Source organism: Drosophila novamexicana, unplaced genomic scaffold (assembly GCF_003285875.2).
Source record: "Drosophila novamexicana strain 15010-1031.04,08,12 unplaced genomic scaffold, DnovRS2.1 tig00000564-arrow-pilon, whole genome shotgun sequence".
In the NCBI taxonomy this organism is placed as follows: Eukaryota; Metazoa; Arthropoda; class Insecta; order Diptera; family Drosophilidae; genus Drosophila; species Drosophila novamexicana.
This window is the reverse complement of record NW_020824810.1, coordinates 944,716-971,875: the sequence shown is the minus strand read 5'-3', so window position 1 is coordinate 971,875 and position 27,160 is coordinate 944,716. Positions and strand designations below refer to the sequence as shown.

Genomic DNA, 27,160 nt, shown 5'->3' with positions numbered 1-27,160 from the left:
CTTACTCCGTTTCCAAGCAATCGATAAAAATCGATATCGATATCCTAGAGTCTAGAGTCACCAAACTTGACATATAGCTTCTAAAATAGAATATATATATGCATTTGATGTTGGAAGATGAGGGTCCAGGGTATCCCCTAGTCGGGAGCTCCCGACTAGAACCTCTTGCTTGTTATTTTGGCAGACGCTTGCCAAGGGGCACGTGCATAAAACTTTTGGGTGATTTTACATTTTGAGCGAATAATAAATAACCAAAAGCTACTAAGTAGCATTTGGCAAGTGGCATTTGGCATGTGGCATGTGGCATGCGGCAAGCAGCATGCGTCCATTAAATATGCTGTTACAACTTTTTCTTATTTACTTAATTAATAGCTGAAGATACAAATTATTAAAGTTCTAATGAGTTTGCCCGCAGCAACTTGGCAAATGGAAAAAGGACAAGCGCCAAAATGTGCAGTCAAGTTCAAGTTCCTAAACTTGGCTAACAAATTGACAAAGTTGACATTTGGCTTTTGGCCTCAGACGTTTCATAAAACGCAGTGTATTTTTTGTAGGTTGGGGTATCTGCAGCTGTATCAAGCTCTTGTGACAGTCAACTTTAAACGCATTGTGGCTACTTCACACTAAATTCCCACACTTTAAATCTATAAAGCTCAAGAAAGCTCTGCAAATTGTAAAAGTTTGAATTAGAAATCAATTTAATTTAATGAAAACATATCGGAATCAATACTATACAGATTTTTATATTATATAACTTTTCCATGGGCTATTTTACAGATATCCCACTCCCTTCTCACTCGTTTAAACTCTGAAAGCTCTTGAAAGCTCTTAAAATGATAATTAAACAAACTTTAAAATCTCATGAAAGCTCTACAAATGTTAATCAAATAAATTTTAGTATATTGAAATGTTGAATTATTAGTTACATATTCAGAATATATATACCAAGTATTATATAGATTGGTATACATCTTTATTCAAAAAATTCTCTAGAGCTGTTTTAAAGTTGATCCGCTTTCTCAAATTATATCTCAAATTAATAGATAATATGCCTTAGAGTTAAGTTTAATTTGCTCTCACTTACCCTCTAATTACCCTATGGAAGCTTTTGCAATTTTAAACTTTGAAAGCAGTTTGAAAGCTCATAAAGGCTCAAGTTAATTAAATGTGCACTTGTTCTTACTATTATCTTGAATTCCAATTAATCTGTTGAAACTTTTGCAACAATAAACTTTGAAAGCTCATAAAAGCTCAAGTGAATTAAATGTGCAAGGATTCTTACTACACAAACCCTAACTTAAAGCAGTCTTTAAGAAAAGTTTATTAAAAAAAGAAAACTTCTTAGCGGATATTTAAAAGTTTCCACCCCTATTGAAACTTTTGAACTAACTGTTCGCGTTGACCCTCATCAAGGGCCCCAGCGATAGGCAGAGCGTGTCTGAAGTGCGAAATGTCACACAAACTAACAGAACTACCGGATGTCGCTGTGGGCAAAACAATTTTTGATTAATTTAGACACGCAGAGGGTAGAGCCCAGCGGCAGTGTGGCATGCTTTATGGGGATCACTGTAAAATTAATTGAATTTTACTTTGGCATTCGTTTCGATTTGGTGCCAAGCAACTGGGGGGCATATGCCTACAGCTACAGCTGTGTGGCATATTAATCGCTGTCAATTGGCAATGGGGCAGCAGAGGGCAACTCAGAGGGCTCAAGTAAACCACAAAAATAATTGTCAATAACAATGGTACATTATACAAGACCATTAGCCCCACCCACACACCCACACACAAACACACGCATAGAGTAAACAGGACTTGTATATAGTTTTGGTTTTATTTACCCTAGATTAGATCTCCAACTGGCAATGACATGCAAAAAAATGTTGTAGCCCAGCATAATTAAAAGCAAGCCAAATATTTGTTTTCTTTTGAAAGCACTAACTAAACACATATTTGACTTTGAGCGGTCAAATACACTTTAATAAGCACCAGAAAAAATACCAGAGCCTACAGCCTGACCCAGCCACTACACCCAAATACAGCCAAAGGTCATTAAAAAAACAAGTTGGAGTGCCAGAAGGGAAGACAAACATTCTCGCTTCCTTCTACACATACACGCACAAAGGCACATACACGCACACATGCGCTCACATTCACACACACACGCCGCAAGTTGTGCTGCATCCTCCCACTCTATGTATGGAATATGCGTTCCTGATGAACTTCGCTGTTTATAGTCGGATCTTTGTGAAAGATTCAGTTCTTAAATATGACGCACAAAAGTGTGTATATACCAAAGCGCAGGGCTCTACCTTTAAAAGTAAGTTGTTTTTCCAACTTAAGCGAAATGAAAGGAGTTTTTCAAGAAATTAAGTATTCATAATCTATATACACAAAACGCGAGCCTATATTCCAAGTTTGCTGTATATAACTCTGCCAATCTTCGAGTTATGCCTTAAACATCAAAGTCCAAAATCGATATTTATCGATATTTGGAAAATGGCAGGAGATATTGAAAAGACTATATATGCTCCTTTGGCGTTTGGTTTAGGAGAGTATATATTTAAGTTCTGCTGCTTCCTTCTATCGATATATGCAAATGGTTTGGGACAATAAATATTTAAAATTTCTAGTCTCCAGCTTTTGCAGTTTCCGATATCTTCAAACAGATGGTGTCCTTCGCTTAATAATTATAATAGCCGCAGCCAGAGCATAAACAACAATGTGCCACAAGGGAAACAGGTGCGTGTTTGGCACGGACCAAAACGAAACTCGACTTACACCAAGGGACGAAGAACAGGAACAACAGAAACAACAGGATGAGCGGCAACCGCAACCGGAATGAATGTTGTCCAGTTCAGCATTGGTTACGGCTGCTTTTACCGTATACGAATAGACAGATACAAGGTTGGCTTTAATGGTTGCCGCATAAGCCGTTGGATTACCAGGACAATGTGACTGGGCCTGTGTCCTGATTGTTGCTGTCCTTAGCAAGCGTGCAACAGTCAGACCTTAACAGTCGCTATGACCCTGTGGCTATAATTGACTAGTTGCGATTCAGACACACAAATTCAGCCTAACAGCAAATTAAAGGCGACTAAAAGATACCCTTTAAACACATGTCAATTGCTGAAACCATTAAATAACTGTAATGCTTATGTTCAGATTGTTATGATTTTTTCAAGGCTATATCTTCTAAAAAGTTTCAGTTTTTCAAAATGTCCAAAAGGTAATATATATATTCAACATCCCACAAGTCGTGTTAGTACAAAAACCGCCCTCGCTTTTTGGCTGGGCCAAAACGCGTCTCTTTCTGTCCCTATGTCAGCATTCTTACTTTAGTAGTTTACTCTTCCAGCGAAAGTCCGGCTGTAGCTTCAGGCAACCTCGGGGGACTCGCTGCTTTACCCCAAGCTGCTTACAAAGCAAAACTCACGGATTGATTCGCAATGCTGCTGCTGGTGCTGTCGGGTTTGTAATAAGCAAAATGGATTTTCACACTGCATATGAGGGCTTAGCAATGACAACGGCTCCATCATAATTAAATTCCACGTAAATCCAGAGAGAGCCAACTACGCATTTTGGTTACGTTTGTGCGTGCTGGAGCCGCAGTCAAATCAATTACACTCAACATTTCAATGCAAACAGTTCTCGTCTGTGTGGAAAGCCGCAAAATTCAATTGTAAATCGCACTGAATTCATTTGTCTTGCCTCTGGCTCTGAGCAATATTTAAGCATATTTTCTAGGTTTTTTTTTCAACATGCGCCTGCCACAATTTATCTTCATTGCGAAGGCGACAACAGCGCACCAAGTTTGGCCAGGCAGGGCACGCAGGTCGCGCACCGCAATTAGAATGCCCGAGTGGAGCCTTCTGCTCTGGCACGTGCCATCCATCCATATATCAAATTGATTTTCCACTGATCCTTAAAGCGAACACATTTAACTTGTGACCGAAAAAGCGACTGCCGTGTGAAGGGGGCGGAGGGGGAAAGCGGCACTTTTCGCTTCGTTGGCCTGCTGAAAAGAGCAGCCTGTTGGTCAGGGAACCACTTATTGCTGCTCTGCCTGCCAAATGAAAATGCTCGCCACAAACTGACAGCTTCCATGCTGGTCCCTTTTTTTTGTACCCGGAAAACACATTGAATATGTTTAAAAAGGGTATAATGGCTTTCTTGCAATGGCATGTAACAGACACCGATGACACCTTCGACCCGGTAAAGGGTATATACCATTTTGATCAGCTTTTACAGCCGAGTCAATTGAGGAATATGTGAAATGTAGCTTCTCCCATTGCCTGTGCAGATCAAGCTTAAATAAAGTCATCGATTATCGATTATTGATATCGATAATAATTTTTATCTCAATCCTGTTTTTTGAGCATATCTCAGCTCTTATAGGAGCTATAAGCCCCACGTTTTTTATGCAGCCTCACGTATGGCATACACAAATACAGATTATTTCACTTTTATAAGATCTTTCCCCACACCACCCAAAGTTGTAATAGATCCCATTTCTGGAGGTACTGCATTGGGCCTGAGAATTTACACACAAAAATATGTCATATATATTCCCTGAAAGTTTCGCAAAGCTCGCACAATAAACACCAAAGTTAATCAAGATTGCATTTCCCATATATAGAGTGCGGCAATGGGAAGAAGAAATACTGTCGCAGCAAGCGGCATGCATATTTAGTTCATGCACGTATCAAAGGAAGCTAGATTCTTTGTAAAGGCTGTAAAGTACTGGGTATCTTTTAGTCGGCCACTTCGAATCAAAGTAATCTCATATTTTGTATTTTGCCTTGCTTTTAAGGCGCCATTTGAAATTTTGGTCACGTCTGCATTTATGTGAAATGAAACACATATTCGAACTGGCGCATAAAAATTGTCAACCGAGTGTCCTTACGAATTAGTTGGGCCTGTTTGCTAGACACATGTTTTGGTCACTTAATAAAAAAAAAAAGTATAGCCCCAAGAGTTGCGGCAGGCAACTGTGCTCTTTGTCAATAGCTCTCACTCACTCTCGGCCCCCTATCGGCCCCCTCTGGCCCCCTCTCGACCCCTTGGAGCCTATGCTAATGAGCATTGACAATCGCAAATTGATGTGGGTTGCGAGCGAATCATCGTCAAGCAGCTGGCACATGCGGCGTATGCGTAATTTGGCGATCAACTTTTGTCATTGGGGCACATTTGAGACGCTTTTTGTCATTGGATGCATTAATTTTTAAATGTCCTTGACCTACGCCCTGACGAGCCGTCCGCCAGCATGAGCTCAATCAAATGACTGCTCGTGTCACAAGTCCATTTCTCTTAGAGCGCTTCGCGCTGACTAATGACTAACACAAACATTAATGTCCTTGCGTTGCGTTGAGTTGCGTTGTGGTCAAGCACTTGGACATGACTTTAAATTCAGTTTTGCCAAGTCATTTGATAGCCTCTAATGCCCTTTTGAGCGCACTTCAGAAATTTGCAGTGCCATCAGATTGAAATAAATGAATGGTCTTTAAGCTGAGTGGCTCACTCGGAATAATGTTCAAATACATCAATTTATATTAAACTGATTGACTGCTCAAATACATCAATTTATATTAAACTGATTGATTGAATGACCAACTGAGAGGTTATATGGAACTGTTTGTGCTGATTGACTGACTGATCAACGTAAAGTTGACTGCCTCACTCGGAATAATGTTCAAATACATCAACTTAAATTAAACTGATTGACTGACTGAATGACTAACTGATTGATAGACCGACTGTTGTTCAACACATAGTTGACTGCCTCATTTGAAATGATGTTCAAATACATCGATTTATACTAAGCTATTTATCCTGATAGACTGATTGATAGACTGAAAAACGTTTCTCCTGATTGACTGACTGAATGACTGATTGACTAATTATATTTTCGACTAACCGACTAAATTACCGATTGACTGACTGCTGATCAACACCTAATTGACTGGATGACTCGAAATAATGATAAAATACATCAACTTAAAAAAGCTGTTTGTCGTGATTGACTGCTTGACTGTCTGACTGAATGACGTATAGCTCAAGTCGTTACAGCTAGACACATGATTTTTTGCACAATAGTAAGCTCAATATGCTAAATGTGTAAAAATTAGGACGGAATTTCGAAAAAGTCCTGTCCAATACGAACCGAGGCTAATTTTCAAATATAAATTGGAGTATTTAAATACATTACACTGTCAAAACCGTTCGCAGATATATGTATACCTAACACGGGATATCCTAGTCCAAAATGTAACAGTGTCAGTGGAATTCGTTAAATTATTATGTTTCAGTGCTAATTGATAAATTTATTGGGGGCTATATATCAACGAACGCAATTTACAGACACTTATTGCTAATGAATGCGACCACGCGGCAATAAAATACCAAAAACGAAGGCCAACAGCGTACAACAAAATGAAAATAAACCGAAATCGAATTCGCAGTTCAAATGAAGCTACAAAAGTTTTATAAAAAAAAAATTATATATATAAACTGAATGAAAGGCATTTAAAAAAGTGAATTTCAGCCTTCAAAGCCGGACACCAGCAATTGAATTTTTCGGTACATTGTTTTGCGCAGCTTTTTTTGGTTTTTTTTTTTTCGCCAGGTTTTTCATGCCTGAAAAGCAAACAACGGGAAATCGGCAAGCATTTACATAAACTCACGTTCCCAACAGGGGCACGCAAAATAGGTTGTCGGTTATTTATTGAAGAGCAAAAAGCAAACTTTGCTGCCACTAAGTGAAACATGGCCAAGTGGTCCATGGCGATAAACTCAGACAGCCCGAAGCACAAACAAAAGTTAAAAGGGGCAAAAGAATGAGTGTAGGTGGGTGTGTAGGCGTGTGTGTGTAGGTGTGTGTTTAGGTGTGCGTGTGGGCGTGCCTTTGGGCGTGTGTGTGGGCGTGTGTATGTGTCAGAAGAAGAATACACTGAGATAAACGACTTTTTGAAGTCTATTTCGTTTCACAATATTATAAAAAGAAAGATTAGTTAGTAGATAATTCGCTAAAAAATCGATTTTTAAATATCGATAATTCGCTATCAAATCGATAAATATTTATATAGTTATCGAGCTTCATAAAGCTCTTCTTTTGTCATAATAAAAGAATCTCATTTTAAGTTTAAGAAATTTTGATTTTACACAATTTTATACTCAACTGTGACTTAACAATTCTCTTTTTCTCTGAGTGTAGGTTTGAGCACAGTCAGATATGGAAAGACATCTGCTGGCGACCTCTACAATATTGTTTATTATTTGTTTGTGTATTTACGGGCCTGTTGCAAAGCATCAACACGCGTCGGCAGCCAAATAAGATTTGCTCGGAGCAGCTCTCCGGCACGAATTAAAGCCACGCGCTTTTTAATTAAAATTAATAATGCAATATTCCATGAGCAAGAGACGGCAACAGCTTTGCCGTGCTTATTGTTGAGTGTCTCGTGAAACACAATGCTGTATTCGGGTGCTCGCAAAACATTATTCACATTCATTATTTGTTTTCTATAAAGATATTGGGGAACAAAAAAAAAAAAAAAATGACAGCAAACAAAAAATATCACAAAGAGAACAAGCAAACAGGATTTGGCTAATTAGAGCAAATGAATCTGTCTGTGTCAGGACAACGAACCAGCCCACAACAACGCAACCTTTACCCTTTCTGCCACGCCCTCTTACCAGCTTTCCCGATTTTACGCCCCCTCTCTGCTGACTGCTTTCAAGTGCCATTAAATTACGCTGCACGAATTGACGTAATCCGATATGAAGTATTCTAATAAATTGGATATTTGAGCCCCAGGAAATTTAGACGTAAATAAATACGTGACTATTGAGATGCTGCTACCGATTAACACATACAGGTGCGAAGAGTATACACAACTGGCAATCACCCAGTACTCTGTTCGTAAAGGAATTTGACATTGAGAAAATAGGTTGAGCTTTTCAATAAATAAAATTGGGAAATTTGGACTTGATTCTATGGAAATTTTTCATTTAACTATTTACAAGTAGATTGAATTTTGTCAGAATTATTATGTCCATATAGGCTTATTGAGGTTAACATATTCGCATGAATTATGGCTAAAAATTATGCTGCCAGATTAAAATGGCAAATCTAGAAACCAAACCATTAATAAAAAGCCAAGCCCCATGAATATCGGTAAAGTTTTGACCGAGTTAGGGATGTGGGAAATTTGGACCCATGTCTATATAGGATTTTGGAGCTGATGATTTTTACATGAATTTGGACAAAAAATTATGCTGCCAGATTTATATGACAAATTTTTCTAGAGGCAAAACCATGAATAAAAAGCCAAGCCCCATGAAAATTGGTAGAGTTTTGACCGAGTTAGGGATGTGGGAAATTTGGACCCATGTCTATGCAGGATTTTGGAGCTGATGATTTTTACATGAATTTGGACAAAAAATTATGCTGCCAGATTTAAATGCCAAATTTTTCTAGAGGCAAAACCATGAATAAAAAGCCAAGCCCAATGAAAATCGTTAAAGTTTTGACCGAGTTACGGATGTGGGAAATTTGGACCTAGTCTATATAGGATTTTGGAGCTGATGATTTGTACATGAATTTGGACAAAAAAATATGCTGCCAGATTTAAATGCCAAAATTTTCTAGAGGCAAAACCATGAATAAAAAACCAAGCCCCATGAAAATCTGTAGAGTTTTGACCGAGTTACGGATGTGGGAAATTTGGACCCATGTCTATACAGGATTTTGGAGGTTAGAATTTGTACATGAATTTGGACAAAAAATGACATTGCCAGATTTAAATGCCAAATTTTTCTAGAGGCAAAAACATGAATAAAAAGCCAAGCCCCATGAAAATCTGTTGAGTTTTGACCGAGTTACGGATGTGGGAAATTTGGACCCATGTCTATATAGGATTTTGGAGCTAATGATTTTTACATGAATTTGGACAAAAAATTACATTGCCGGACTTAAATACCAAATTTTTCTAGAGGCAAAACCATGAATAAAAAGCCAAGCCCAATGAAAATCGGTAGAGTTTTGACCGAGTTACGGATGTGGGAAATTTGGACCCATGTCTATATAGGATTTTGGAGCTAATGATTTTTACATGAATTTGGACAAAAAATTACATTGCCGGACTTAAATACCAAATTTTTCTAGAGGCAAAACCATGAATAAAAAGCAAGCCCAATGAAAATCGGTAGAGTTTTGACCGAGTTACGGATGTGGGAAATTTGGACCCATGTCTATATAGGATATTGGAGCTAATGATTTTTACATGAATTTGGACAAAAAATTACATTGCCGGACTTAAATACCAAATTTTTCTAGAGGCAAAACCATGAATAAAAAGCCAAGCCCAATGAAAATCGGTAGAGTTTTGACCGAGTTACGGATGTGGGAAATTTGGACCCATGTCTATACAGGATTTTGGAGGTTAGAATTTTTACATGAATTTGGACAAAAAATGACATTGCCAGATTTAAATGCCAAATTTGTCTAGAGGCAAAACCATGAATAAAAAGCCAAGCCCCATGAAAATTGGTAGAGTTTTGACCGAGTTAGGGATATGGGAAATTTGGACCCATGTCTATACAGGATTTTGGAGGTTAGAATTTTTACATGAATTTGGACAAAAAATGACATTGCCAGATTTAAATGCCAAATTTTTCTAGAGGCAAAAATATGAATAAAAAGCCAAGCCCCATGAAAATCTGTTGAGTTTTGACCGAGTTACGGATGTGGGAAATTTGGACCCATGTCTATATAGGATTTTGGAGCTAATGATTTTTACATGAATTTGGACAAAAAATGACTTTGACGGATTTAAATGCCAAATTTTTCTAGAGGCAAAACCATGAATAAAAAGCCAAGCCCAATGAAAATCAGTAGAGTTTTGACCGAGTTACGGATGTGGGAAATTTGGACCCATGTCTATACAGGATTTTGGAGGTTAGAATTTGTACATGAATTTGGACAAAAAATGACGTTGCCAGATTTAAATGCCAAATTTTTTAGAGGCAAACCCATGAATAAAAAGCCAAGCCCCATGAAAATTGGTAGAGTTTTGACAGATTTAGGGATGTGGGAAATTTGGACCCGTCTATATAGGATTTTGGAGCTAATGATTTTTACATGAATTTGGACAAAAAATGACGTTGCCAGATTTAAATGCCAAATTTTTCTAGAGGCAAAACCATGAATAAAAAGCCAAGCCCCATGAAAATCGGTAGAGTTTTGACCGAGTTACGGATGTGGGAAATTTGGACCCATGTCTATATCGGATTTTGGAGGTGATGATTTTTACATGACTTCGGACCAAAAATGACGTTGCCAGATTTAAATGCCAAATGTTTGTAGAGGAAAAACCATGAGTAAAATGCCAAGCCCCATGAAAATCGGAAGAGTTTTGACCGAGTTACGGATGTGGGAAATTTGGACCCATGTCTATATCGGATTTTGGAGGTCATGATTTTTACATGAATTTGGACCAAAAATGATGTGGCCAGATTTAAATGCCAAATTTTTCTAGAGGCAAAACCATGAATAAAAAGCCAAGCCCCATGAAAATCTGTAGAGTTTTGACCGAGTTACGCATGTGGGAAATTTGGACCCATGTCTATATAGGATTTTGGAGGTGATGATTTTTACATGAGTTTGGACCAAAAATGACGTTGCCAGATTTAAATGCCAAATTTTTTTAGAGGCAAAACCATGAATAAAAAGCCAAGCCCAATGAAAATCGGTAGAGTTTTGACCGAGTTACGGATGTGGGAAATTTGGACCCATGTCTATATAGGATTTTGGAGCTAATGATTTTTACATGAATTTGGACAAAAAATGACGTTGCCAGATTTAAATGCCAAATTTTTCTAGAGGCAAAACCATGAATAAAAAGCCAAGCCCCATGAAAATCGGTAGAGTTTTGACCGAGTTACGGATGTGGGAAATTTGGACCCATGTCTATATAGGATTTTGGAGATGATAGAGATGATTTTTACATGAATTTGGACAAAAAATGACGTTGCCAGATTTAAATGCCAAATTTTTCTAGAGGCAAAACCATGAATAAAAAGCCAAGCCCAATGAAAATCGGTAGAGTTTTGACCGAGTTACGGATGTGGGAAATTTGGACCCATGTCTATATAGGATTTTGGAGCTGATGATTTTTACATGAATTTGGACAAAAAATTATGCTGCCAGATTTAAATGCCAAATTTTTCTAGAGGCAAAACCATGAATAAAAAGCCAAGCCCAATGAAAATCGTTAAAGTTTTGACCGAGTTACGGATGTGGGAAATTTGGACCTAGTCTATATAGGATTTTGGAGCTGATGATTTGTACATGAATTTGGACAAAAAAATATGCTGCCAGATTTAAATGCCAAAATTTTCTAGAGGCAAAACCATGAATAAAAAACCAAGCCCCATGAAAATCTGTAGAGTTTTGACCGAGTTACGGATGTGGGAAATTTGGACCCATGTCTATATAGGATTTTGGAGCTGATGATTTTTACATGAATTTGGACAAAAAATGATGTTGCCAGATTTAAATGCCAAATTTTTCTAGAGGCAAAACCATGAATAAAAAGCCAAGCCCCATGAAAATTGGTAGAGTTTTGACCGAGTTAGGGATGTGGGAAATTTGGACCCATGTCTATACAGGATTTTGGAGGTTAGAATTTTTACATGAATTTGGACAAAAAATGACGTTGCCAGATTTAAATGCCAAATTTTTCAAGAGGCAAAACCATGAATAAAAAGCCAAGCCCCATGAAAATCGGTAGAGTTTTGACCAATGTATGGGTGTGGGAAATTCGGACCCATGTCCGATGAGATTCTTGTGGTGTAAATACTCACACATATTTTTTGGGCAATCAAAATTGCCTCTGTAAAGTCATGTGAATGCAATTGGTTGATTGCATTTAAATCGAACTGAAAATTAATTAAAAATATGCCAAAACATTCCGTGTACTGCGGGGGGGGGGGGGGGGGGGGGGCAAATTTGGCCCACTTAATTACAGTTCGCAGTTGGCAGTTGGATATATATTCATTTATTTGAATTATCAAGAGAGTTATCAAGAGAAGCAATCAACAGCTGCCAAAGCAGCGATAACGAGGAACTTGTCAATATGCAGAAAATGGGCTACGATCAAATTTGTTGCCAGATTGTGTGTGTGTGTGTGAGAGTGTGTTGTCTCTGTGTGTGTGAAAGTTAAGCGTATTACCAATCAGCCAGGAATGTCTTCGACAGCTAATTAGCCGACATGCATAGCCCATAAATTGGGCATAATAAAGCCGCATAAATAAGGCTTCGTGTCCAAATTGGAGCAGGGGCGTGTTGCGAAAGGGGCTGGCGGTGGGGGGGTGGTGGTGGGGTGTGGTAAGCAGCCAACAGCTATTAGCTAAAAAATGTTTAATATAGATTACCATAGCAATTCGGCATAATGAACTGCAGGTCCTGCAGGATCTGCCGACCACGCTGGACCCTCTCGATGCTTGTTTTTTTCTATTTTATTTGATTTTTTATGCGGCAGCTCATTTTTTTTTTAATAAAACGACGCACGCAGCGCTGTTGTTTGCCATATTAAAAAGTGTCCAGCTGAGTGTGCCAAACACACACACACACACACCCCTCTCTCTCTCCAGCCGCCGACCTTTGACACATGTCAGTTGGCGCCTCTGACGCCATTGTCTCCATGGCCTACGCCTAGGGTCGCAAATATTTACACATCTACAGATTGCGCTAGGAATCTGCTCACAGTTTCGTAAATTTTTCATTTTTTTTCTGTTGTTATACTCTATCCATCGCAGGAATTAGAGAACTATATCGTATAGTTGCACAGGGCAGATTATTGGTTGGAATTTTGGGTGCAACTTTTTGGTTTTGCCCGGAAATTTTGATCAAGCCTGGCAATTGTTCATTTCGCTCTGCCTCGTATCATATATATCTGCCCAAATATCTTGATGTATATATATATCTGTCGTAAATAAGTTTTTGTTTACAAAAATCTGCCATCTATCAAAATATTCTCAGCACCTCAAGCAATTAGAAGCGTCGGCATGTTTCTCAACATATCCGCAACAGCTGTCAGTCATTTGTCTAAATAGAGTATTTAAACTTCGGCCTGGCGAGCTACTTATTTATTTTCGATTTTTTTGTGTTGTTTTTCATTTAGATTTAGATTTGTTTTTTTTTTTTTTGTGTATGTCTTTGATGTCAGCGTCAGCTTCAGCTTCATAAATAAAACTTTAGCTCGACAAGCTGTTGCCCAAAACATGCACACACACACACATACACACACATACAAGCGCACGCACACTTGAAATATGTGTGTCGAAATTCCAAGGAAAAGCCCCCTTTAAGACTTGGCCAAGACAACCGCAGCTGGCCAGGCTAAGGAGCTTCGCGGTTTCCCCGGCCAGGATTTACTTTAGCCAGGATTTACGCTTCCGACACACACACACACACACTAGCACACACATGAGTGTGTGTGAACAGCAGGCAATAGACCACATCTGGTTGGACAAAAACAATGGGACATATGTACATTCCAATTAGACTACGACATTGAGTTACCAATTGGCAAAGTTTGCTTTAATTCTTGTCAAACATCTAGAAGATAGATTAAAAGAGTGCATAGAAAAAGATCACATCGATTTCATTAGTATATATATATTCCCGATCTATATAAGGGGCTTATGATATCCACAGCAGGCAGCTGCACTTTAATCGGACTCGACTGCATTGGATTACTAATTCATAGCTGCCTCAGGCAGGATGGCAAGTGTCAAATGTATGTTAGGGTATACCAACTTCGGCGTGCCAAAGTGCTTAGCTTCGTTCCTCTTTTATTAACCAAATCGAAACTTAGTTGACTTAATAAATCACAAAGATCCCATTCGCAGTTGCTAAATCGTTAAGTCCATAGCCTTGTTAGGGTATCTTATAGTCAGCAGCCCCTCCTTTCCTCTCTCGCCTTGTTAAACTTACTTCACAGCTAAACAAATAGCCAAATCGATAGCTTAAAGTCTTAAGCTTGCGCTGCTGGACACCGCTTGAATTGCTTTTTGGGTTATGCCTGCATTCCATACGAGTTTTATGTGTACTTAATGCCAACTCTCAGGTGACCTTTAAGGGCGCTGCCGCCCGCATTATGTACACCTGCCTGCACAGCGAAGAGCCCATAATTCATCCGAGCACTTTTCATAAATCAGTGACTGCTGCCGGACAACGACCGGGACGGAGTATATTATGCTACGATTTGGGCCAGCAAATCAGGTATTAAGCAGTGAGAAATAAAATATAAATATATCATAAACAAAAGAAGCAAGGCTGGAGGGGCGGGGAGGCCTTAACTTCTGTGCGCCGACGGGGTACAACGTTGCGTATGCGCAATATTATTGTTTCCGTTCTCATATAAATAAATGAGTGTGTGTGTGCGTGTGTGTGTGTGTATTGCTTAATAAACTTGGCAAAAATGGTACTCACCTATGGTTAGATACTTTTATATGTATTTTTATAGATATATTTTTTTGCTGGCCAGCGTTTGGAATTCGTTGAAAGAGTCGAAATTGTTGCTGCTTCTTCTTCGCTCTGTTGCGCGTATTTTTGCGCAATATTTGTTTACACTCACACTCGCACGTACATAAACAATAATGTTTACGGCCAGAGCAAAGCAATTAAGTATTGACTTTGGCGTTTAATTTACAGCCCGAAGAGCGGCCCCCGCCTCGCCCCAACTGGCGCTGTTGAGATTCGAGGGATTGGATTGTCTGTCCGTTGCCTGGTTTTGTAGTTCCATTTATCAGGCACAACATTAAGTGCTGCAATATAAAAGAGGCCAACGAATTACATGCTGTCTGTTATATTATGCTTTATTTACAGCACAGCAATTAAAGCATTCAATTGTCTATTTTTGATTAATAGAAAGAAATATTTTGCAAACAAATACACAATTGTCATCAATTGAATGCATTAAACAGAAAGAACAAAATTGTAGCGAAAGCGGATTAAATGCAATTAGTCGAGCTTCAAACAGAATACATAATTCAATTATTTAAATAAATCATACAAATTTATTCTCTGACAAGCAACGAAACAATTAGTTAAAGTGCGAGCCCTTTTTTTGTAACGACGAATCGATTTAGTTGCCATGAAAACAAGGCTGGAAAGTACTTTTTATTTACTTTTTAATACTCTCACAGAGGATATTACGAGTTTGTCATGAAATGTGCCACGCATAGCAGGAAACAGTTCCTAACTCATAGAGTATATATATTCTAGATCAGCATCAACAGACGACTTGTCTGCTTCCATGTGAACTAGTCTCTAAGTTTTAGTGCTAACTTCTTGAAACTTTGGATAGATTCGACTATTTTAGGCAGTACTTAGGTCGGAATGGAATGCCATAGGAATGAGCGCTGGTTCTTGGTTTATCAAGATATCTTGATCCAAATCGGAAACCTTACACATGTTTCAAATATAATATTACTATATCATAGAAACTATTATATTTCATAGGAACTAACAGTCAAAAATTGGTTTATTGTATGAAAAATTTGTCAAATTCCCAGCTAACTTATTCACACTCGGTATTTTATAGTTTCTCGTACTCTCCCATCAAACCCTATATCATACAACTACCATAGGAACAATCGGTCGAAAAGTTATTTTTCTGCTCAAGATTTTCGAGCTTCACTATACTCACATACCTGCATAAGGTAAATGTGTGCAAGGGTATTAGAACTTCGGCTGGCAAAAAACTATTCTCACTTTCTCGTTTGAACAAAAAACGAACCCTAAACAAATAGATTGCCCAAAAATACTTTTTTAGTACATAAATGTTTTGTATAAAATTAATTAATTTTTGGGAATAAACAAACACAAATTGAATTTAGCTAAACATATTTTGCAAATGCCAATTTTGTGCCAATTTTATTAATATGAATCGAAACTTTGGGCAAATAAGTTGCTCGAAACGGAAAAATATTGGTTTTGATTCAGAATAAATTTTGATAAGACATAACTATTTGGATTTATCCAAACCTATTTTGCAGCTGCCAATTTTGGCTAGAGCTCAATTATGGCCTGGCTTATAAACGGGCAAATTCCAATTAGAAGTGAAATTGTTTTGCTAAGAATTTACAAAAATATGACAGAAACTCGATACGAACTTTACAACTGAACAATGAACTATATTTTTGGGCGGATTTGCAGTTCTACCTGCTCTCAATTTAAACAAATCTTTGTTGTAGACAAAACAAACTGAAATATGTCAAAATGGGCTCGATTTAACACATGCGGAAAAACACAAATGATAAACCGAAAATGAAACTAAAACGAACCTTTTCTGGATTATAAGAAAAACCCAGCGCAAAAATTTATAAATTTAACTAAGCTGCAAGTTTAAGCAAAATTATGTTCCTTTTTTTAATTGACAAACAATTTTTTAAAATTTAATTTAAAAAGAATTATATTTAAAAAAAAAAAAAGCCACGCACATAAAAATGAAAGAGAATTACATTTCTTAATGGCAATTTATTTTTTAAATATTTTTTATATTGGCATAAATTAAAATTTTTCTTATAATTTTAAGAAATAGCAAAATTTTTAGAGTCTTTAAATTAACTTTATATATTTTTATATTTATTCAAAAATCAAAAGTTAAGCTAATTTTATGTGTTATCACTTTGACACTCTGTTTTTTTTTCTCTTTTGAATGGAAATTATATGAAAATCTATCCGCGTTTCATTTGCCGCACCATTCGCGCGCGCTGTTATCGGCCGACTGCGAAGCTGGCGAAACATTTGGCGCCAATTTCACAGTTCGAATTTTCCCCTTCACGTTCCAGTTGCGAAACTGGAAAACTGGAAGCCGGCAAAATGGCGCCTGCGTCTGTCGCGCGCACACACACGTAAACAAAAAACAGCTGCTACAACATTCATTGATGGCTTTTCGGATTGGACTGTGTGCGTAAAGCCCCAGTGCTCAAAAACCCATCAGTTCCATTTGCAATCGATCAGTGGGTATGGGTGGATGGGTGGCTACTACTATCTTTGCCACATATGAAATGCCAAAATGCGCTTGCCACGCCTTTTGTGTGTCCCGCCAACACTCGCCTACACCCACAACGCAAATACTTATGAATAGCCCACACTTGATTAGCCGGAGCAAAAAATATAGCCCCAATTGTGCGCATTAGAGCATGACAGGGGCGTGCTTAACACGCACACGTTTGCGCTAACATGAGCTTTATCTTGATGATAAATATATTTTCTGAGGTGTAGCTTAAGCAAATTGAATGCCCAAAAGTCAGTATGCGGCGCAAAACTGTCCTCGACTCGTTCATTTCATTATATATACATTATTTGTCTTACGGAAGTTGGGAGTGCCCGACTAGCAGATACCCTCTAGACTGTACTTTATAAAATGCTATATTTTTGCAATTTTAGCAAAGCAGATATTCAATATTTGAAATATTCGCAATCTCTATATACCCTAAGATATCCTACTACCCAAAATTGGTGTCTCTAGCTCTTATAAATTTTGAGATTCGCTGACTCGAATATTAATGCAGATAGAGAATATATATACTTTATGGGCACAATATATTTACCTTCTCTTTCTCATTTTCATTGGGTTCTGCCTATTACAAAGTAATAAAGATTTCGATATTTTCAAATCTCCTACAAAAACGGATTTTCTATCAAATCTTTAAAGCATATACATTCATATATTACTATTAAGCTTAAACATGGGCATCTAAAGATTTAAATTTGGGTGGCGCCTAAAAGTATGCAATTATTTTCGTTCATGTAAACTAACTGCAAAGCTAAATAAGACTTTAATTCAATTGAAATAAATAAAAATCAATTAACAACCTAAACAACAGTTAAGATTAACTCACTTAACTTAAGCCGCTGGCTAAAGCAAAGAGTGCACAGCGATTTGCGTGCTCTTAAATTTGCTCTTAGCACAAGCCACTCAAAGAGAGAAAAAAACATGCGCACAACAAAAAACATGGCAACGAAAAAGAAAAAAGGTAAACAAAAAGCCAAAACGATTGAAAGCAAAGTCAAGCGCATTCAAATTGAAAGCAAAAACAATTGAAAGCAGCAAACGAAGAGAGCGCAAGAGAGCGCAAGCAAGAAGAGCGCAAAGCAGGTTATTTGCTGAGCGCGCGCTCACGCTCTCTCTCTCTCTCGCGTGCGCTTGGGTGTGTGTGTGTGTGCGTGCGTGCGCGTTCGTTCGGCTCGTGCCGCAGACGAAGCATTTAACTGTTAACAGCGCTCATTTTGTGTTAACATCGCCTCTTGTTTGTTCGTGAACGCCGAAGTCGACGCACGCCTCTCGTTTTCGCGCGCTTCGCACACATTTCGTAGAGCAGCAGCGAATATATTTCAGTTATATTAATAGAAATCAAACACACACACACACACACACACAAGCCATATTGAAAGTGTCACACACGTACATGAAAATTGATAACAAATACATATATATATATCAAATATATACATATATATTAAAGTAGTTGAATTGCATGTAAAATCTGTGAATTAAGTTCAATTGTTAAACAAAATATTAAAAATTGTGCGTGTGGTTGCGTATACGCAACGTATTGCCGACGAAAACTCAAAACAAAAGCAAATCCAAATTTAATAGTAGACAAAAACAAAACGCAACTATTTGCTGCTTGATCATTCGTCATGCTGCACGCTTTCTGTCTCTGTCGCACGCGCGCGGCTTAACGGTAAAACGCGGCCTACGACAACAAACAAAAACAAAAACACAAAATATAAAATACAAGCAGAGCAAGAAGGTGAAGCAGCTATTGAAGAAGCAGAAGCAGAAAAAAAGCCCACGTGGCTTGTGGCTAATTTTTGGCCACAATTTAATCAACAAAAGCGCAAAAAGCATATCAAAAGAAACGACCACAGAAACAAACAAAAACAAAACAAAACACAACAAAACCAAACCAGAAAAGTAAAAAAAAACTTTTGGGAAATTTTGGAGTATTTTACACGCACATATATATAGATGTGCATATATATATATATACACTAGAAATGAAATCGAAATCAAATAAATAAATGTTGAAAATGTTGCCATTTTATGCAAATTGCGGGCAGCCAAAAGCCAAGCTAGCAACAGACACGTCATCATAGCCCAACACACACACACTCACACACATGGCCCGTCTATTTGTCTAGGCTATAGCTACATATATATACACAGTCACACTCCATACGAGACGAAGGAGAACGGAACCAGGCCACAAAACGAGTCGCAAGTCGTATCGACTCCCGTTGCGTCGCCCCGCCTGAGACGTTGCACAGTGCGCGACGTGGCCATTTGGGGCACAAGGACACTGAGGGCGCGGTGGCAAGGACATTTACATTGCCTCACACACACACACACACTGGCACAACAAACCCAAGCCAACGGTGGGCGTGGCAGGCGCGTCGAGAGCATCAAGCCCATCAATCAAGTCCCAAGTCCGAGGCAGCAACTGGGCACCCATGTAGCTGGCCATAAAGCCACAGTGAGGCAGCAGTAAAGCATCGAAAGGATACACTCAACCAGGACACACACGTACAAGATGGCGCGACGCAAGGGCAGCGGACGTGGCAGTAAGTACAAAACTACAGTTAACCCAATTGCTCCCGTTCAGGCCAGGAATTATGCACCAAAGCCTGCCTTCAATTGAGCTCGACAACCTTACAGTCTTCGCGATAAGTATATACATATTGCAACAATTGAAAATACAAGATACATGCACACACACACGCACACTCGCACACAATATCCTTTTTTTCAGATATGCCTGTTGACAGGCGTTTACTTCATAACTTGATACTTGGGCTCAAGGCCACTTGTGTACGCAGTAGCTCTGCATGTGTGTGTGTTTATACTTGGCTGTATAAATGCGAATGCGATAGTTGAGGAAAAAAGTTGTCTATTAAATACCCTGTAATTCCCACAAACAAGCCCTAAAATGAGGTCAAGATTGAACCAAAAGATACTAAGTGATTGATTGAATGAGGAGGAAATACCACGTACTTTGCACAATATTTAAATTAATCGACTAACTGATTGACTGACTGACTGACTGATTGACTGACTGACTGATTGACTGACTGATTGATGATCAATAGTTCGAACAAACCATATGACTCCACAGAGAGAGAGAGTATACCAAAAGATACCACGCACTTTATAAACATTCGATCCAAATATCTTGACTGACTGATTGACCGATATCTCGACTTGTTGATGAGCAATAGTAGTCCAATATTAAATACCCTGTACTTCTTGCTCTAGGATAATACCTTAAGTTGATTGACCGACTGACTGACTGACTGATTTACTGATTGATGAACAACGGCTCCAACGAGCAACTTGCCTCTTAAGTACGCAGCATTTCTCACTCTTAACTTATGCTTAAGTCTTGACTAACTGATTGACTGATAACTTGACTGACTGATTGATCAGCAAAAGCTTAGACAAATAATTTCCTTTAAATACCCAGCAATTCTTCCTCTTAATGTACGCTTCAAAATGAGCGAAATGAATCCACGCACTAGGCAAATATGTGATGTAATTAACTTGACTGACTGATTGACTGATTGACGAGCAGCGCACAGAGAAAAACGCCAGAGCTAGGCAGCTGCACATTTGATAGTAGTTAAATTTTGGACATAAAAATGAAAACTAGTTTATGATTTCTGTCGTACAGTTGGTAAAATGTTGGAAAACTGTTCTGGGAAACTTTTTCTTAGCCAATTGACCTTAAATTCACTTGCACAAAGATTTTTATGACAATTAGAGCGTATTCGAAAGATGCAAACCTCTCTGCGCCGTGTCCGTGTAAAGCCGGGCAACACTGCTAATCAAACTCTTAATGCCTTTTGAGTCGCAAGCAATTCTCTGTGTGTGGCTGCTTTTACAGGGTAGCGCAAGGACAAACACAACAACAAAAGCTCACAACAGGCCATAAATGTAAGCGTAGAGGAAAGAATGATATAGCTAGATAAATAGATGAATATATAAGGGTGAGGGACAGAGCGAGGCAGAGAGAGAGGGGGAGAGAGAGAGAGCGAGAGTGCGAATCAGTCATTTTCAATTACAGCTAAAAGATTACTTTTTGGCCGCGCTTTAAACTCACGCAAACAATATGTACAAGTCGCCCCCTCAAACCGAAATACCCCACAACACACAACCTGCACCCCCCCCCCCCCCCCCCCCTTGTCAAGTAGGCAAAAGTTCTACGACAAAGTAAAATATTTTGCAGATTGCAAACTGTGCAAAAAAAAATAAAAAAATAAGAGAGAAGAAAAAGGAAAATGTAACAAACTGCAGGGGGTCGCTTGCAGTGGGCGTTTGCGGGGCGTTTGCGGGGCGTTTGCGGGGCGGGGCGGGGCGGTTGCAGCAATGGTTATACTTGAAACTCAACCAAGCGCGCACTTGTTACACAGCAGTCCACGCCCCCAACGCCAGCCGCGCCCCCGCTCGCCGTGCGAGTATCTATAAGATACTTTATTTGCGTTTTCTTTTTTGCGCTGTGCTGTGCGCTGCTTTTCAACGCAGCGGCAGAGGCAGAGAGGTGAGTGGGGCCTAGAGGGGAGGGCTAGTAAGAGTGCAGCGAGGGCGGGAGGGGCGCTGGCAGCTGAGGGTGGGTGGGGCGAGAGCGCGCAAACACAGTTCATGCATAAAACATGCAACTGACTCTGACGCAGTTCAGCTCCGCTACGTTTTATCAGGTTGTTTTTCCTTTTTTTTTTTTTTTAGCTGCTAGCGTCGACTGCGCTGCAAATGTTGGGGATTCCCTTACGTAATCCCCAAGCGCACACAAAAGCCAAACACACACACACACACACAGTCAGCGCTGTGTTGCAGCTGCGAAGCGCTTTTGAAAAGAGAAACGACAAACAACAAAAAGCAAAACAAAAAATTTAAACGAAAAGCAGCTCGACACGAGGCTGAGCCCCAATGTAATGGCCTGAAAATCAAGCTTGCCACAGCGTCATGAACTTTTGGCGCTCACCCACACACAAACACACACCAACACCAACACACACACATACACACACACACAGGCATAGATATACAAAGATACAAATACAAGCGCTTGAGCGAACGCGCAGCCCACAACGCGCAGATACTTTGGCGTCACTTGAGGGCGCAACAACAGCAACTGTTGCGGTGTGTGTGTATGTATGTGTGTCTCTGTGTGTGTGTTTGTATGTGTGCGGGGGGGCTAACTCAGTCTGTTAGACAGACAACACTCAAGCCTGAATGTGGCCGTTGCCGTGTTACTTGTTACTCATACTTGTAAGCCACAGTTTGAACTTATTAACAAGAATTGAAATTAGAATTTTGGGACAAAACGAATGGCCTATACACTACTTTATAAGTGTATTAAGCCCTATTACCACCATATTTCCAATGCTTAGAAGAGTCAATAGATACATTTGTGCTACAAAAGTATCTACAGACACATACACTTCGAATACAAATCATATATAGATACATTAGAGCTTTAAAAGTATCTGCAGATACATCCGGGTCCGAAAAAAGATTCATGGAAACATTTGGTCCACCTAAGTATCTACAGATTCCTTTACAGAGTATGAAAACTATGGTAACTATACTAACTGGGCCACAAAAGTATCTGCAGATACATCAACAGAACATATAAGAAACATATGTACATAGATATATCTAAGCTATAAAAGTATCTATCTATTACAGATACATAAGTATCTACCGGGCATAAAAAAGACACATAGATACATTTTGGACTACAAGGCCTAACATTTTTCATAATAAGTACACAAATAGATACATCGAAGCATGTATAGATACATTTACATTTTGATAAGCAAAGTGTAGATACATTTGGGCCTGTAAAACTTTACACTTTATATTAATGGTACATTCAGCTTGAAGCTGTAGCTGATGTACCCGGTAAGCAGTCTAACAAAGTTGCCGTGCAACAATTTCAGATACTTTATAGCGGCCCCCACAGTCGGGCAGTGGCTGCCGCTTGTGGCATGAGGCGGCGGCAGCATTCTTATGCCCCACTGCCCACGCGCCACTCTGCCACAACTGTTGCCAGAGTCTGAATCTGTATTTGAATCTGAGTCTGGGTTTGGGTCTGAGTGCGAGGCACAAGCACAGCCACAGCTCCGTCTAGCTTTGTGTTTTTGTATCTTGTATCTGTTAGATACACAGCGGCAGCAGCAGGCGCAACATGTTCAAAGCGAACCTGGACACTTAAGCTGCCTGTGCCTCGGTCTCTCTGCCTATGGCTATGCTTATTCTGTTTCTGTTATAATCTCTGGTTTTTATGCCCTGTACTCAATGAAAGTGTGTTTAAAATGGAGTATAATGCATAAAATGGAAAAAAGAATGCAATAAATACGGCACGTAGTTGCTTGAATAGTTAAATGTTTATGCTACACTATTGTGTACAGGGTATCAGCTAGTCAGTCAGCCTAGATTTTTGCTTACATTTCCTACTTATTGCGCGGTAAATACAAAATTTATTGTAGCGTGCATTTTTTTGTATAGCTCGCAACTGTTTACAGGGTATCTTCGGGTCGTGCAAAATGTTGCTGCCGTTGTTGCCATTTATCGCATTTGTTTTGGCCAACGTTCTGTGTCACTAACTACGTCAAAATTAAAATAGACTTTGGCCCGGGCATGCTTCTGCCCCGCCCCCTTGCCTCGCCAACTGCTCGCTTTTCACGTAGCATACACCCAAGCACCCTCCCTCCTCGTTGCTACGCCCCCTTTTTGTTGTTGTCATTTGGCATTCCTTTGCGCTGTTGCCTCTGCCAGTGTCTTTGCCTTTGCCTTGACTGTTGCCCATTGTGCTGATAATTTATGTTTTGCTCGGCAGTCAAAAGAGGGGGGGGGGGGGGGGGGGTGGAAAAGCTGGGCAAAAGGGGGAGTACAACTTGCTCGACTCTTGGGCGTCTGTTCGCCTCATTCGCAATGCCTTATGTACAGCTCTTTGTTTTTATTACATTTCTTCTTCTTCGAGTTGTTGTTCTTGTTGTTACCTTTTCTAGCACATTTTCTGACTCTTTGTTTAGCGTTTCCTTTGGCAACTTTTGGCTCGCATTCCGCTTCAAGTAAAAGGGCTTTTAGTTTTTCGTGTGATTCACTTTATGCATAGTTTATCCACCTCACGCCCCTAACTCCCTGCCCGCCCCCCATAGTCTCTGATTCGGGGGTGGTTTTTGTCTTCTTTAAAGTCCCCTTAAGCATAACTGTAACTGTTAGCCGTAACTGGTAACCGTAACTGGTAACTGGCAGCTGGCAACTGGGTCTCTAGGTGTGGTCATGTGTATGCCTCAATAGGCAGTTGACTAATGGGGCACAAGCTGTGCGAAATGCTCACTTTTAGGGTTGCCACACATCCAATTGGATGATCTAATAGGGCAGACGTACAAGTGCGCAGCACAAAATAAATAATTATTCGATAAATAATCTATGCAGCTGCAAATCAGTGCAGATAAAACCACTCAGCGCACAAACAAAACGAGAAGGAGGTCAATTACTAAGTAGCATGTTTCTTAAATATTCGATAGCTAATCGATAACTAAAGAAAACAGCATAATAGAACAATCGATAACCTTTAAACAGCTACAAAGCAGAGCAGGTATATATAATACATAACACTACTCAAACTATAGTCGATAATAAATCAAGCCTTCGATAATTAATCGATAACTGCAAAATGAATAAAAACTTAAAAATTTTATAAATTATCGATACTAAATTGATCAAATTTAAGCAGCTGTACAACAAAGTAGGAACAACAATGCTCATAACACAATCGATAAGTGAAGAATTCCAGAATATATCAATATATAGCCAAAACTTGCTCGTTCAGTATTCAATTACATTTGAAACTTGTTTCGATTCAATGAATGAACAATATTTAAATAGATCTTAAAAAACAATCAATATGTTTATGATAAGTATGGATACATTTATACTCATAAGGTTAGAAAACACTAATCGATAAGCACAATCGATAAGTTTTCCAAAAAATATGCATTATTCTATACAAAAAAGGTTAGCAAACACTATAATCGATAAGTCAAGCATTCGATATTTAACCGATAACTATCGATAAGTTGTTATCAGCTACTCCCTTAAAACAGAATTGATAAGTTTTTCGACAAATATGCAGCATTCGATAATGAAAAGGTTAGCGAACTCGTTAAATACTCTAAAGAAAAAGTGCATTATCCCAATAAAAGCTACTCGGAAGAACTTAACTAAACTAAAACTCGTTCCGTGGCATGTCCTGCTCATAAACAAGCCCAACAACCCCAGCCCCCCCCCCTACACCCACCCCCTTCCTGCACACACACACACACCCACTGATGCTCTCAAATTCCTGTCTTTAAGCAACTGTTGTAAGCAGCCACGCCCAGAAAATGTACAGGCAAGAGCAGCCCAAACAGAAAGAAAAAAAGGTCATGGCAGTCAAGCCGAAAGTGGCAAAAAAAAAAAAAAAAACATGTACAAAAAAACAAAATCAGCTCCGGCAATAAGCCAAAATAAAACCTTATACCTGGGTGAAGAGCAACCTGCACAGCGAGCCAAATAAAACACAGCAACAACAAAATAAACAAAAATAAAATACAAAATAAAATAAAAGCAGGAGAAAAGAAATTAAGGAAAATGTTGGCAGCATGCGAAAACGGAAAAACAAGCAACACAGCGTGTTCAAATACAAGTGTAAACGAGTGTGCGTTTGTGTGTGTGTGTGTGTGTGTGTGTGTGTGCGTTTATATATAAGTACATACACTCATCCTCTCTCTTCACACACACACACCCACACAAACACACACAGAGGCAAGTCTATGAAAGCGCAGGGCTTCCCCAAATGATAAAGTTTTATTTGCCTTTGCGGGTGCACGTTGAGTTTTTTTCCTTTTCTGACGACGTCAGCACGAAGCATGCAACAACAACAACAACAACAACGCCCCACAATGCAGATGATGATGATGATAATGATGATGATAATGGTGTTGGGGTTGATGTTGATGATAATGATGATGATGACGATGACGTTGTTCGACAGGCAGTCACCGCAGCAAGCTCGAACCATGAAAACCAAGTTAACCAACACCCACAGCCCACAGCAACAATGAAAGCCACAAACAAGTCCAGCAACTAGCTGACCAACTAGCTGATACCCTGTATATTTATTTTCTATTCTCTTTTTTCTAGAATGTACTTGGCCTGCTTTCTCATTATTAGTTCTTGCATAATTGGGTCGCATTTCGTGACACAAGCTCGCACGACCTAACACGACTTCATGTCGTGTCTTGTTAAAAATATTCAACAAGCGTCAATATTTATTAAAGCTGGACACGAGTCGTGTCCTTTTGAAAATACTTGATCCAATCTCTACTAGAATTGGCCACGTGTCGTGTTTTCTTGCGTGTCACGAACAGGCACGGCTCAACACGACGGCGTGCTCGTATTCATGTCGTGCCTTGCTGAAAATAATCGAAATTATCGCTACTAGAGCTGGGCATGTGTCGTGTTTTCTTGCGTGACACGACTGTCTGTTCGTATTCGTGTCGTGTCTTGTTAAATATACACGTTTCTACCTCTGCTAGAGCTGGGCATGTGTCGTGTTTTCGTGCGTGACACAAACACGCACGACTCTTCAAACAGATTTTAAACTATGCTGACAAAAAAAACCAAAACAAACAGTTATGTGCGTGTTCGTGTCACGCAGCAAAAAGTATATCCAAAAATGCATCTTTACTTTGTAGCCTGTTTTCAAGCTGAGCATATCCCGTTACAGTCTGTGTTAGCCACAGGGCATAGAAAGTTTAACCCAAATGAGTGGACCAGTTGTGGAGTGGAGAGGGCGTGTAGAGGGAATGTGGAGGGGGTGGGAGAGCGTGCTGGCAGAGAGCGAGACAGCAGAAAGGCAGCTAGGAAGAAGCCTCCACGCAGTCAAAGGCCCCGCCCTCCCCTGTTGCTGGGTAAAAGTTGTTCAACAGCCAAAGCAGAGGCAACGGCAACGACCGTGAAAGGCCATTTGCCTTCTGCCTCTGTGTGTGTGTGTGTGGGGGTGCGTGTGTGTGACGCAGTGTGTGGCAAGAAGGATA

The 27,160-nt window shown here is 39.4% G+C and overlaps 1 protein-coding gene across 2 annotated transcripts in view; it reads right to left on the bottom strand.

Moving 5' to 3' along the window:
• LOC115762085 (sex peptide receptor) overlaps nucleotides 1–27,160 on the bottom strand; it is a 101,368-nt gene that overhangs the window by 38,703 nt on the left and 35,505 nt on the right. Inside the window, exons 1-2 of one of the 2 annotated variants that reach the window (XM_030704178.1) lie at nucleotides 16,351–16,421; nucleotides 14,495–14,829 (exon numbers count right to left, since the gene is read on the bottom strand). The gene's annotated coding sequence lies outside the window, so the exon portion shown is untranslated. Of the gene's footprint in view, nucleotides 1–14,494; nucleotides 14,830–16,350; nucleotides 16,422–27,160 lie in introns of those variants that run through there. The other variant, XM_030704180.1, reaches the window with a different exon arrangement.